Genomic DNA, 13,695 nt, shown 5'->3' with positions numbered 1-13,695 from the left:
CTGGTGTTGTGTACTACATACAGATGGCATGCCCTATGAAAACTAAGATATTCCTGTTTTCTGATATGTGCCTTACTTAATTGAATGCCAGACTTCCCATGTTATGTAGGGTTAAGCACTTCTGCAGTTGTTCCCCTCACCACTGAAATTATCAAGAGCAGCTGAGCTTTGAAAGATCCCATTTGAATGCCCAAAAAGTCGTATCTTGCAACCGTCTTGCAAGGAAGTCATCTTCATAATACCTGATACATAGGGGAAAAACCCCATATTCCTGAGGATTTACACAATTTCAGGGAGCCCATGAGACACCTTTGTTTCTCCTTTTGGCAGTTCATTATAAAAATAGCACTGTCAAGTTGAGGGGAGTGTTGCATTTAAAGGTTGTGGGAACTGTTGAGTTTCTACTCAACAATATAAGCCCAACTTTTAATGTAAATGAAGTGTTTTTATATACTCACAGTTTAAATTTCCACTGTCAGACTGAGAACCTGAAGGCAGCCACAGTGTCTGGGCGAGAGAAGAGGGAAGGGACAGGTACAGGCCATATTTCTCAGCAGTTTTACCAGGAGACGACAAAATCTTTAGTAGAGGAGTCCCACTTTCATCTGGAGCAGGTGTAGGTTGCCAACTCTTTGTGTTCAAATAACCAGTAGATGAAGCAGTTGAGTTTATTACAGCTGCAGATGGACAGGTGATACTTGATACCCCACACAGTTGGAGTGATGGAGAGGTAACACCTAACACAGCATTAAACTTACTTGCAGAATGTTCACCTTTCAGGTTTTTAAAAGTAAATTGGGGTTGAGAGAGTGAGTTTAAATCAGATCAGTCCTTTGCATCGTTGCTGCAACTGGAGTTAGATTTACTGCAGGGTCAAACCATGCCCTAACAGTTCTGCTTTGACTGTTCAATGTAAGTAAAATTAAACAAACAAACAAACAAACAAACAAGATGAGTAAATTTAATGTCATGAAGCAATTTTGCTGTTCTAATGCACCAAAATATTTGTTATGGGGAAAAGTTGCCTTGCTCCTGACGCACGACAAATGGATCTTTTTATGTAGGCAGTGCTCCAACCCCTACAGATTCCAGTGGCTGGAGAAACTGTATCCCCCAAACAGAGACGCCTTGGCTGAGTGTGTGGGCACACTTTTATATTTGACAGGCACCTTTGAAGCTGGCAAAAAATCCATTCCGTTGTCAAACGTGGATAATTCAGGGAGCAGATGATGGGCACACAATTGATCCAGTTTATCGTGGAAAGCCTTGTGCCCACAATTGATAAGGCAGCCACCAGCGTGAGTATTGGCAATTAGCACAGCAGCAGGACATTCCTCAGTGTCACCTCAAAGGAAATCAGAGGTGAGGGGACTGCCACAGACTGATTATGCCTGAAAGAGAATCCTGCCTTTTCTCCCCACCTTTTCTGGATACCAGGCAAGGTCAGAGCAGGATAAAAGTGGCTTTGTTAGACACCAGTAACCTAAGCAGCGAAATATTAGGGATTATTGAGCAAACGGGACGTGGAGCATATTCTGTTTGGATGGAGGAATAAGATGATGGTTTATGCTCCTGGAACAGTCTCCTCACGTCTGACACGTCATTTTGTTTGTTTGTTTCCCCCTCAACAAAATACGTTTACTTGATTAACCTTAACAAAAGTTTTGAAAACCATCAAATGGCAAAGCAACAGAGGAATAAAACATTATTCTTCACGTCTGTGGGTGAGCTCAGGCTCTTCAGGTAGACATTTGCCAGTTTGCTGGGAGATGAACACCGCGAGGAGCAGAGATGGCAGCTGGATCCTGCTGATTCACACCTTCCTTAGCTGTAAAAACGTGGAGCTGAGGTCCAGGGCAGACAGCTGAGGAAAGCTCTCTCCCACACAGCTGAGGGAAAGTCTCTCCCTCGGTGTGATTTGCTGGATTCATTTGCAAATGCCCTCACACAGTTGATCAGGTACAGAATAAGCTCTGATTTTTTAAAACCACTTAATGGATTTCAGTATCCACTTGACATTAATAACAATTAATGATCTGTGCACACACATCTCCTTAGCAGCTTTGACAAAATTAGGATCGGTGTAGCAGCATATTTCAAAAAGCTTGTAGGGGAAAATATATTTACATAGAGAACTTTGCAGTATAGGGAAAAATCCAAAATCTACAGCAAAAGCATGGTGTAATTCCTACCTAAGTGTTTTCAATTTGCTACTGTATGTATAGCAAAAGAGAATTGCAGTACTTTTCCATGGTAAGTTTAATGTCATTTCCTTCAATGAGGATAAATAAATTTGCTTTAAATCCCCCAGGGTTTTAAAAACTGCTTATTAGGTATGTAGTGATAGATGAAAAAAATGGTGGTTTATTTTTTTTTTCTAAAAAGATAGTAAAATAACTTGTTCATAATATAGCTAAGTAATAATCCAAATGCAGTGAGGTGAGGAAAAGCTGAATCTCTTGGGAGCTTCTAAACCTGAGCAAAAAAATTAAAAATAAAAGACCCACCAAACTCAGATCCTTGTATACTCGAAGTAGAGGCAGAGGCAGGAACTGAGCAGGCAGATTAAGCCAGCTGGGCGGTGTAAACGCAGGAATTCTGATTTTCTCCAGCTACCTGGGCTTACAGCTGGGCTGCTGTTTACTCTTTAAATTGACTTTGTCTTTCTGTAGCTTCTGACAGAGTTACCTACAAAGTCTTCGATAAATGCAGGATGTGTGAACTTCTGCTGAATGTGCTTAATCCCAAAGGATTTCTCTCATGTTTACTGTCAGTACCTAGTTAGGTGCTATAAATCCAGTTGCAGCCAAAAAATTCAGGCTATAGAAGATGAGGTAGTTAATGCAGAGTGTTGCAATTTATACAACCCCGACATGGAGGTGCTTGTTCATGTCACCAGAGTGCTTTGTCACTGCACCTGAGCCCTGTTCAGGCCAGAACTAACCAAAGCCAAGTGGGAAAAAGTGAGATTTTATTTTTCCTTCTAGTTGACAAAATTGTCCCAGGCCGTCCAAGAATATCCACGTGCAATTGAATGGTGATTCTGTCCTTCCTCTCTGGAAAACTCTCACCTCTGCAGGTACCAGGTGTAGAAAACTTGTCTCCTGATGAAGGAACTTCATCTCTATTCTGAAAAAGCCAACTCCGCAAGATTTTAAGCACAGAAGTTGGTGGATTTTATTAAAACCCTGAGGCAAGAAAGCTCATCTAAAATAGTCAAATGGAAATTAAAAGCTCTGTAGGTAGGACAGAATAAAATCCTAGGCTGGAAAAGTTACCTCATCTCGACAAACTCCTTACTGTGCTTACCAGATTAACTTTCTTTTTGGCTAGCATTAACTTTATTTAATTTTAAAATAACTTGCTTCTAGGACTACAATATTAGTCCAAACCCATATTTTTGTAGTGTGAGAAAAACACTGTTTGAGTCTTTTCTTATGGCAAAACTTTAAAAATTCAGTTTATATCCAGTCTTAATCTGGGCCTTTCTCCCAAATGCAGCCATGCCCAAAGGATTTGCTCTGCATTCACACTGGTGCAGCTGAGTAATGTGTGTCCTGGCACAGCCTGATAAATTCCCTCCTCTGTCACCTAAACCAAGCAGAAAACCCAATCAAAGCCCCTGAAATGTGGAAATTTTCCTTTCAATGCGGGCACTCGGCGTTCAGAGGAGGCTGGCTGTCCGTGCTGGTGGCAGACACTCACTCAGGATTGGGTACATGAGCAGCACTTTCCTCCTGTAGATGTCTGGGGGGAACTTGGCGTAGTACACTTTGGCTCGCTGGGTCTCCTCGTCGCTCTGGATCAGGATTTTCCCGATGCGGATGGATCTGCAGCAGTCCCGCAGGCCCTGTTCCATCGCCTCCCCTCCAAGGAGCAGCACAAACACAGCACCAGGTGGTGACACACTGACAAAGGGCTCAGGGGCGAGGGGCTGCAGTGGAAGGGACAGTCCCAAAGGGACAGTCCCAAAGGGACAGGCCCACCCCCGTGCAGGTGAACGCTTGTAAGCACTAAAACACTTGAAGCTTTTTCCTCTGTTCACAGCAAACCGAGTCTCCTCGGTGTTGCCGAGCCCCTGGGTTTGGTGCTCCCACCCAGCTGTGCTGAGCTCTCACAGGAGAGAGCTGGAAATCAGAACGGGCGGGTGGGGTTTGGGGACATCCCGGTGGCAGAGTGTGGGGCAGAGTGTGGGGCCGCTGGATTTGACACCACAGATCCAAAGGTTTGCCCGGCCCTGGACAATAACAGGGACTCTGCCCCCACGGAGCGTGGCTGGGGTGCAGCCCTGGGCACAGCCGGGAAACAGGAGAGGGCACTTGGCCCCTCACAGGGGACAGCTGCCAGGGAAGAGGCCACAGGAAATCTGTTCCAGCCGTTTGTCTCCTAAAAGGTTAATGGCAGATATTCCTGGACATTCTGTTAGCTAGGACACCTAAGAAAGAATAACAAATAATAAGCCAATAAGTAATTTCAAGGAGATACTGTAATATTATGAAAAGTAGGCTTTGTCCTGTTAACCAGATATTTTCCTTAATGTCATAGTTTACAGTAGTAAAGAAACCTTCCATCAGTAAGACACCAGATCGTGTCTTTCACTGAGAAAAAGAAACGATGTGTCAATATGACAAACATTAATTGGACTGAAAACTAACTGATAGGTCTCCAAGTGTAATTGTAAGCAGAACACTGAACACGGCAGAGCTCCCTTCCTGTTGGATCTTGACCCCACACCACTTAATGTGTGATCGCTGACCTGCAGGAAAATGCCAAATCATTACTGGTGATCTGCAGCTGCACAGAAGTTGGGGCAGGTCGCCAATACCAAACCTAATCTGGATCACTTAATGAGCTGAGTTTAAATAAACAACATGTTTTTCGTGCCACCAGATGTAAAGTCGTTAGCCTAAGAATAGAGCAGCAGCTGGACTAAGAGGTAGGTGACAAAGTCATGGAAAGCAGTGACTCAGAAGAGGAATAATCAGCTGAAGATGAACTCCTAATGAGATGCTCTGCCAAGAGGAGCCAATGCTTCCAAGGAACCACAAACGGAGGCACCAAGGAAGACAAGAAAGGTTTTATTACCTCTGTGTGGGCTCCAGGAAGACTTCCCTGAGGGCTGGAAAACACACCTTGGTGAGAAAACACCCAAGGAACATAGTTTACTAAGAAATAAAAGGTGAAGGGACATTTAAAGTGCAGTCTCTGGGAAGGCACATGGCAGTTTTAACTCTAAAGGGTGGTGAGGCCCTGGCACAGCCTGAGAGCTTGTGGCTGCCCTGGAATTGTTCAGGGCCAGGTTGGATGGGGCTTGAAGCAACCTGGGATACTGGATGGTGTCCCTGCCCATGGCAGGGGGATTGGAATGAAATGATCTTTACAGTCCCTTCCAACCCAAACCATTCTGTGATTCTGTGATTTATCTGGCAGAGTGGTGTTTGGTAGCTGGACATCAATACAGGTCACTGTGTATTTTTAGGACTGGGGAAAGCTGTCCACTGGAACAATCCACACGCAGTTCGCCGAGTGTGGCAGAGTGCCTGTCACTGAAGAATCGCTGGAAATACTTAATGAGATAATTTTCTTTTCCAAAGGAAACACTCTAGTTTGAACAAGCATTAATTCAGTGGAATCCGGCGGCCTTCATTAGGCAGGAATTGGGAGCAGGTTATGAGAACAGCTCCTGCTAGATTCGTTCTGAATAAATACAGAAACCCTGTGGCTGCAGGCTGGGGTGAAGGGAGGGGTGAACCAGGCAGCACAACCTGCACATGCCTTGGCTGTGCTGCCTGTGTGCTCCCAGGGAGGTGAAAAGGCTATTTTTACCTAACCTACCCCCCCTTCCCAGGACCAACCCATATTCAACACTTTTTTTTTACATTATTAGCATTATCAGTGTGAATCCTGGCTGCCCTCAGCAGCACCAGCTGCAGGGCTATCAGTGTTTGCAAACAGCCACCAAAACCTGCCTCAGACAATTCATTTCTCTTTAACTCTGGCCGGTAAGAGCACCATCAGCCACAGGGAAACTTAAACACATTGCAGATCGAGAACACAATCAAGCAGCATTGGCTTTATTGCTGTCGCTTGGCATTTGGAAAGTGTCGGGTGCCCACTGGGTCTTGGTGTTTAGGGGAAGCAAGGACTCTGGGCAGGCTTTATTGCTTCATTCATTTGTGTGGAGAAACCAGAATGGAGTTAAAATCCTTAAGTGAAAAATTCGGGAAAGAAAAAGTGGGTAACACAGAATGGAGCTGGACGAAGAGAGAGATTTCCAAGATTTTTTTCTTATTCAGTGTTGATGGTCACCCTCTTACATCCCAAACAGAGTTCTGATGGTCCCTTATCAATCCTTATCTTGGGGTGTGATTTCTGACGTCTCCTGTGAGGTTTGAGAGTGTGTCAGTGACGGGGTACTGGTGCCTGGTTAATCCCAGGGATAGCGGGGGGACCCGGAGTGCCTTCTGCCTGTTCTGTTTGGCAGCTGTTTCAACGGCAAATGCTAATTCCTCTCTCAATGTTTTGCTCTTTCTGGGAATTTAAAAATAACTTGCCTAATGAAGCAGTGCTGAGCAGCTCATATGTCCAGACAGATAGGAGTGAAATGCTTCTGTTCAGAAAGCAAAGTCGTCCGTGGTGGCAGTGCCTTTGAACAAGTCCCCCAAGGCCCTTTTTCAAATAATCCCAGGACTGGCTGAAATTAATGCTGGAAGAAATTCAGAGAAAGGGGGGAGAATCACGTCAAAGAGCCTGAGACTTGGGAAGACATTTCTGGGTGAGCTGTAATCAGGCCCATCATATGATATCCCTTTAGCAGTGCCATTTAATTACTCCTTTACAGACAGGGTTTGATGTATGTGTGCTGCAGCAGGGACATCCAGAACATGAAAGAAAAACGTAGCACTTACTGAAGGCTTTTCAAAGATCAGTCGAGTTCCTTGTCCCTTGTTAGAGCAACGAGAAGCTGAGCAGAGTGACAAAACTGCCTGTCCAAAGGCTGCCACCAGATAATTACAGGCTATGGCAATCTTCAGTTTCTCCCTCAAAAACACCTTGTTTTGTTGCACGTCTTTGATTTTCTATCTTCTGGACCTGGAGATCACCATCCTCATTTAAGTTTACCCTGCAATGAGCTCATCTGCCTCAACGGGACAGGACACATGAGAACCATGAAGGGTGGACATCCAACAGGAGCTGGAGGAATGGTTACAAAAGGAGCTGGGCATGATACGCTGGGAGGCAAAATTGCTATGGAAAAGCAGGCATGGAAGCCAGGGAGATACGTGGCTTCTTCCTTTGGACCAAGACTGGAGTCAGAATGTCTCTCCCTGCCCACTTGGAGCAGCCTTAGCCTCTTGCATGGATTTGCAACATTATTGTTTTCTTATTCTTTAGAATTAAATAATTTGTGGTGCCATAATACTTATCAGAGTATAAATGCTGCTCTTTCTAATAGTTCAGTAATAAAATCCTATTTTTTCACCAGCTAGATGAAATCATTACATTCTTCAAATCAATTCTTATTTTTCTTTAATTGCTTCTGATGCCCTTGGCACTGTTGAGTGACAGGGTCTGCTCTCCATCCTTGGAGGCTGCTAGGGGAACTCAGCAATGTCCTCATCTCCACAAGAGGAGATTATTGATCCTAAAAAACTGGTGGTTTTATTTGGGGCAGAAAGGATGGGGAAAGCATCTATCAGAAGAGTTTTCCAGGCAGAGACTAATGGTACAACCCTGTGTTAACCCTACAAAGACTGTAAGATCTGTATCATATACAGCATGTCCATATGTTTTTATTGAATTGTTCTTATAGTGCAATCCATCATTCCCTTGAGCCCTGCATCAAATATGACATGCTGCAAAAGGATGCAATGAAGCCAAAACACAAGGATCATGGGTTACTTTGCTCTGTGCCAGGGAAATGAAGGACTTCCACCACTGGGATTCAACTGCTAAAACCCAGGACCTTCTGTCCCTCTGTACAGAATAACAAATTTCAGCATCATCCTTCATCCTGCAACCAAGAACGTGGCCTGTGTGATATCCACAGCAGTCCAGGCAATGGCACATTTCCTTTTTTGTGCTGGAATCATGACCCAATTCAAAACCATAGCCCAAAAATTAAACTGGTGATTGCTCCCTGCTTGGGCACCCAGCCACTACTCTCCATAACCAGCGCAAGTCTCCACCTCAGCATGTTCACCGTAGGACAGCAGACTTCACACACTTGGCAATAATTGAGAGATCTGCACCTTTCTGTTCTCAAACCCCAGCCCTAACTTCAACCAACCTCGGCCAAAGCTGTGCAGTGACTCTTGCTTGCACCAGGAGCTCCGTGGAGCTCTTGGATTCAGTAAGAAGAGTGACTCTTCAGCTCTTGGTTTCAATCATCTTGGTGTCATAACCCCAGCAGAGACTGGAAGCATTGCAGAGGGGTCCTGTGATGGAACACATCTTGGAACACAGCCAGGGCCAAATCCAGCGGGGGCCTCAAGCCCAGGATCCACTGTGTAGCCATCGCCAGACTGTGTCCTCAAGGGACTTGGGGTAATGCTAGATCCTTCTGGGCACAGGGACAACTCTGGGCACTGCTGGACAGGTTTCCCTCACTGAACACCACACCAGGGGCTCATTTTAGCAAGAAAGATCCTAAACAATCTCCACAGCCAATGCCAGCATTTTGCAGTGTTAGCCGATGGGAGATGAAGGAGGGATACATTCCTTAAAAATAATCCTCCTGGTGTTAAATAATGTGAGTAAGCAGGATGCCTAATTCTGCCCCTCAGTATTGAACTGCCCTGTTTATCCCTGGCTGCAGCTCTGCCCCTGTCCCTGGCCTGGCCTGTGCCCCCTTCTCTGCTACAGCAGGGGCTGGTGTGACATAGCCCTGTTTTAGCAGCTGCCTGCTGTAAAAATGTGCCCTTATCTCTCAGACTGCAGTTTATGCTCAGTCTCTTTATTTCCCTTCATGTAATCATCAGACATTTCTGCGTTTCATCGTGATAAATACCAGACTGTTGAATCTCTGGGGCTGCCAAGAAATGCATCTCAGCACAGCACAAATAGAGCTGCTATTTTTTTTTTTTCATTCCTTCCTTTAGTTTAACATTTATTCCTGCTATTGTTGTCCTTAGAAGGATAAAGAGGGCTGCATCTCACTAGCCAGTTGCTCCAAATACATTAGATTAAAGATTAAATAACATGATAACCGAAGGCTATGAAGACTATATTAATATATTATATTGAGATAGTCAAGCAAAGATGTGATAATGTGCTATTCATTATACAGGTGCGCCAGTGCTCACTACAGGATAAAATTAGATTGACTCATCTGCAGGTCATGTACCTTCTACGGCTCAGAACTGGCAGAGCTTTGCTTCTCTCTGCACTGAGGCAGGAGCACGTCAGTCACAGCCCTGCCCTGCACAGAGAGGTGTCTGTGCTCACACCACACTGCACAGTGCAAGGCACGAAGGATCCTGGTCACCACAGCCTTGGCAGCACGGCTCAGGACATCTTTCCCATTCCCACTCTTTAAATGCCATAGGTTTCTCTTCCCCCTGCTCTCAGAGAGGAGAAGATGTGCGACATGCAAAGAGATCCTGATGCTGAGCGCCTCTCTGAAGTGGTGATACTGAGAGGCAGACCGAGCTCACACAAACAGTCACTGCTGGGCTGAACAGGCAGCACGGCTCCGTGTTCCCTGTTTTCCTTGATATCCACATCCCAGCTTCCAGCCACCCTTCTTGAGGCACGTCTGCCACACACCTGAGCTGGGAAATGCCTCGTGCTCCTGAGAGCGTTAAGTACTTTTCTCTCAGCGAGTGGATTTGCTGTCTGGAACTGCCTTTATCGCCACTCACCCCTATTGTTATTTCCATTAAAAGGTTGGAAGCCTAATACTGCATAATCATGTAGTCTGAGATCTCTAAATGAAATCTGAGGGTAAAGAAAAAAGAGGTGCAGGTATAGACGAGAAGTAGAAGTGTCTCTGATGCTTCTTGTGGAAAACAAAGAGACGCAAGATGTAAAATTCCACAGAAACTCACTTGTGTTTGTTAAAGGAATCAATAAGTGCTTGCACTGTCATTTTGGCTGCCTGGGTTATCTCGCTGGGTGACTGGTCTGCAGGAAATGCTCTCAGATGGTTGCCCTGTAGGTGTATCAGCTGGCTGGTCTCTCTGGATAACAATCACTTCCCCTTCTGCATTTTAAGATGGCTCAATACATACATTTTAAAAGAAAAATCCAGTCAGGGGTTATAATACCTTGTGGTATCACACAAAAAGACAAAAACCATTCAATTTTAGCACTGTCAATAAAATGAACTCCATCCCACCCAAAACCAGCACACTGTCGCAGTTCTGGGATGGGGAAGGCTCTCCAGTGACAGCAAATGCTGCCAGAGAAACAGAAACCCAGACACTTGTTTTGCATTCAACTTGTTGGAGCTTGATATTTTTGGAATCCTTTTTTTTGTTGGTTTTTTTTTTCCCCCCCCCCTCAATTAGATGAAATTTGTCACAGAGTTCAAAAGTTATGGAAATGGTCCAAAAGACAGGCTGGTCATGCAATTGCAGAAACTCTCTTTTCTTAGCAAATCAACTTAAACCTCCCTAATGACTGGAGAAATGATGCCACAGCCCATTAGTTGGTGGCCATTTACATTCCAAGGTCGCTGTCACTGATGAGAGGGAGACGATGGCTGAATCCTTCCTTTCTCATAATTAAAGCTCATGAGCTGGAGACTCATTTTTAAGGTGCTCCTTTCTATTGATCTGTAATGCCACTTTAGAGATTCTAACTAATAATATTAGATTTTCATCAACTCGGATTTGGTCGTAGATGCTGCTTTCAGCTGAAAGAATTGAGTTAACTGCCTCTTGCCTTTTTCCTATTTATATTTTAACTGCATTGTGTGAGAATAATGTAACACCTTCATTCAGACAGAATTAGTCACTGACTTTATGTCGAAATCTTCAGCTTGTAGTAATCTCACCCACATTCAGCCAAGCAGGTAAGCACATACTGAAGTCTACAATTAAAATCCTTAATTAAATCCTTAAATTAAGAACATACTTAAATGCTTTGCTAAAGAGGGATATAATCTCCAACATGCTTAAGATAAAGTGTATGTTTAAGTGCTTTATTGAACCAGCGCTTTTGCTGCAACACCAAGTACATTTGCCAAGCAAAAGCTACTCCTATAGGTGTAATTCCATAAAAACGGGGGGGGGGTGGGGGAGCCTGTGGGCATTTATCAACATAAACCACATGGCTCCTGTCCTGACAGATCACACCTGGAATGCTGTGAGGTGTAAGAAACTTCTGGGATGGGACGTTGCCAGTGCATCAGCCGTGCTGGGGCCGTGGCAACATCAACAGCAGCTGGACTGCGCTGCACAAAGGACAAGCCCAGCTTGGATGGCTGCTGGGGGCTGCATGGCTGAGATTTGGGGCAGGTTTGGGCTCTGTGTTGACTTGGGGGGAGTTAAATATATTTCTCAGTTTGCAATATATTTAAGAGAAGCACTTATGAATACCCCAGACAAAGAAATTCCCTTTTTTTTCCCTACTGACTTCCTTGCACGAAGAGAGACAAATACATCCCCAATTTAAGCCATTACCCGACACCTTCTAGATGCCTCCAGCCTGCAAATGCTGCAGGTGTTCTGAGCTGTCCTATGGAATTGTCTGCAAAATTCTGTTGCTGATTTGGGGTACGCTGAAGGCCACTCACCAACCCCAGGGACACTGAGGAAAGGCTGGTGTCACCCAGGGCAGGTTTGTCCCCAGCCAAACTCTCCCCAGAGACAGCAGCTCCCGCTGGCAGGACAGAGAAGCTGGTGATATTAAATTACATCCCAATTAAAATCAGACTCTGCTTTCACTCACAAGGAGAAGCCACCGGGCCGTGCGCAGAGATGGATGAAGGTTCATCCAGAAGTTATGAGTGTTTTGATTATATGTGCTTTTATATAATTTAAATACAGTAGATAAACAAAAACCCATTGAACAGGCCCTGTCTGGAGGATTACTCTGGTGGATGAAGGCTCTGCTTGTTTCATTAAATGTGTTTTGGCACCACTCATGCCGAACGTGGACCGGCCAGCGTGGGATTGTGTCAGCTCTTGAGAAAGCACAAGATTGAACAGGGCCCCCAAAACAAGTTTTTGAGCAACACAACCCTGATTTTGGAGAAAATGTGCAATAATATCTCAGAGAAACAGCAGCCTTCCAGGTTGCTCCAAGCCCCATCCAGCCTGGCCTTGGACACTTCCAGGGACTGGGGCAGCCTCAGCTTCTCTGGGCAAACCTGTGCCAGGGCCTCCCCACCCTCCATGTAAAAAATTTCTTCCCTACATTTAGTCTGAATCTACCTTCTTTCACTTAAAACCATCACCCCATGTCCTGTGGCAACAGGACCCGCTAAAAAGTCTGTCTCCAAGACTTGCACTAAGGAGCTGGAACTATTTCCAGTCCGTGGGTCACGGGATTGATCCCACATAGGACAGACCTGATGGTTTTGGTGGCCGTGGGCTTGGCCCAGCATCTCTGCATGTTTTATTTACTGAAGAGCAAACCCTTCTAGTGCCAGACTGAGCTCAGCCCTTCTCAAAGCTGAGCTGCTGATGGGCTTCCCTCGACCATGGCCCTGCTGCAGCCCTGCCCTGCTCCCTGCTCTGGGCTCCTGGCACCAGGATCCACATGACCAGCAGAAGCACTGAAATCGTGTGCCCCGTTTTACTCATCTGAAACCTCTCTGTGAACACAGGCAGCTTGTGGAGCTACCAGCTCTGCTTTTAGGGATAATTTCCCAGCCCCTTGCCAAGGGATGCAGTTGCTGAACAAAGTGTTCATGTCCTGCTTTCTGCTGGCAGGGCTGGGAATGACCCAGCCTGAATTAATGCCTCCCTCCTTCATTGTTCCTATCAAGTGCTAATAACAGGAATTGTCATTTTTAAAACAAGTAAGTTTTATTCCTTTTCCACAAGACATTGAAGACAGTGGCATTTCACTGCATGCACCTGCTCCTTCCCAGGAAAAGGCCAGTCTGGCAGCGTGCTGGGGCACTGCTGGCACAGGGACCCTGCCCAGGGACAGGGGGCTGTGAAGAGGCTCCGCTCCCTCCCGGCAAGCCCGGCCCCACCTCTGCACCCGCGGAAGGCAAAGTGTGAACTCTGTGTTGACTTGGTGAAGTTTCCATTTCTCAATTAAAAGCAGCCCCACTTTACAGCAGCAGTGATCCAAGCCTTTTCCTCCACTTTTCCCCATCCACAGCCACACCTCCGTCCCTGATGCACTTCACACTAACGAGCATCAGCCCAATTAAGCCACGGGCTGGGCCTGGAGATGCACTGGGAGGAAGCAGCTGGACAGATCCTCATCTATAGCAGCGATTTGGTTAAAGAAACGATTCCTAATATTCAATAAATGGCAGTTTTAATTTCTTCTTCATACATGATCTTAAAATGAGATTTTAAATTTTTTTATTTATTCCATAAACAATATAACAAAACTCAGCAAGTTAACAATATGACGTTTTCACCATACAGAGTCAGTCACAAATATTTAAAACCTTTGCAACAAGAACAACAAAACCCAAAATATTACAAGAATAATTTACAAGAGGATCTATAAAACAGCAAAGCGCTCACAAATTTTCCAGTTTCCTTTACACAATATCACTACACT

Source organism: Corvus brachyrhynchos, unplaced genomic scaffold (assembly GCF_000691975.1).
Source record: "Corvus brachyrhynchos isolate BGI_N302 unplaced genomic scaffold, ASM69197v1 scaffold346, whole genome shotgun sequence".
In the NCBI taxonomy this organism is placed as follows: Eukaryota; Metazoa; Chordata; class Aves; order Passeriformes; family Corvidae; genus Corvus; species Corvus brachyrhynchos.
This window is presented reverse-complemented; position numbering follows the sequence as displayed.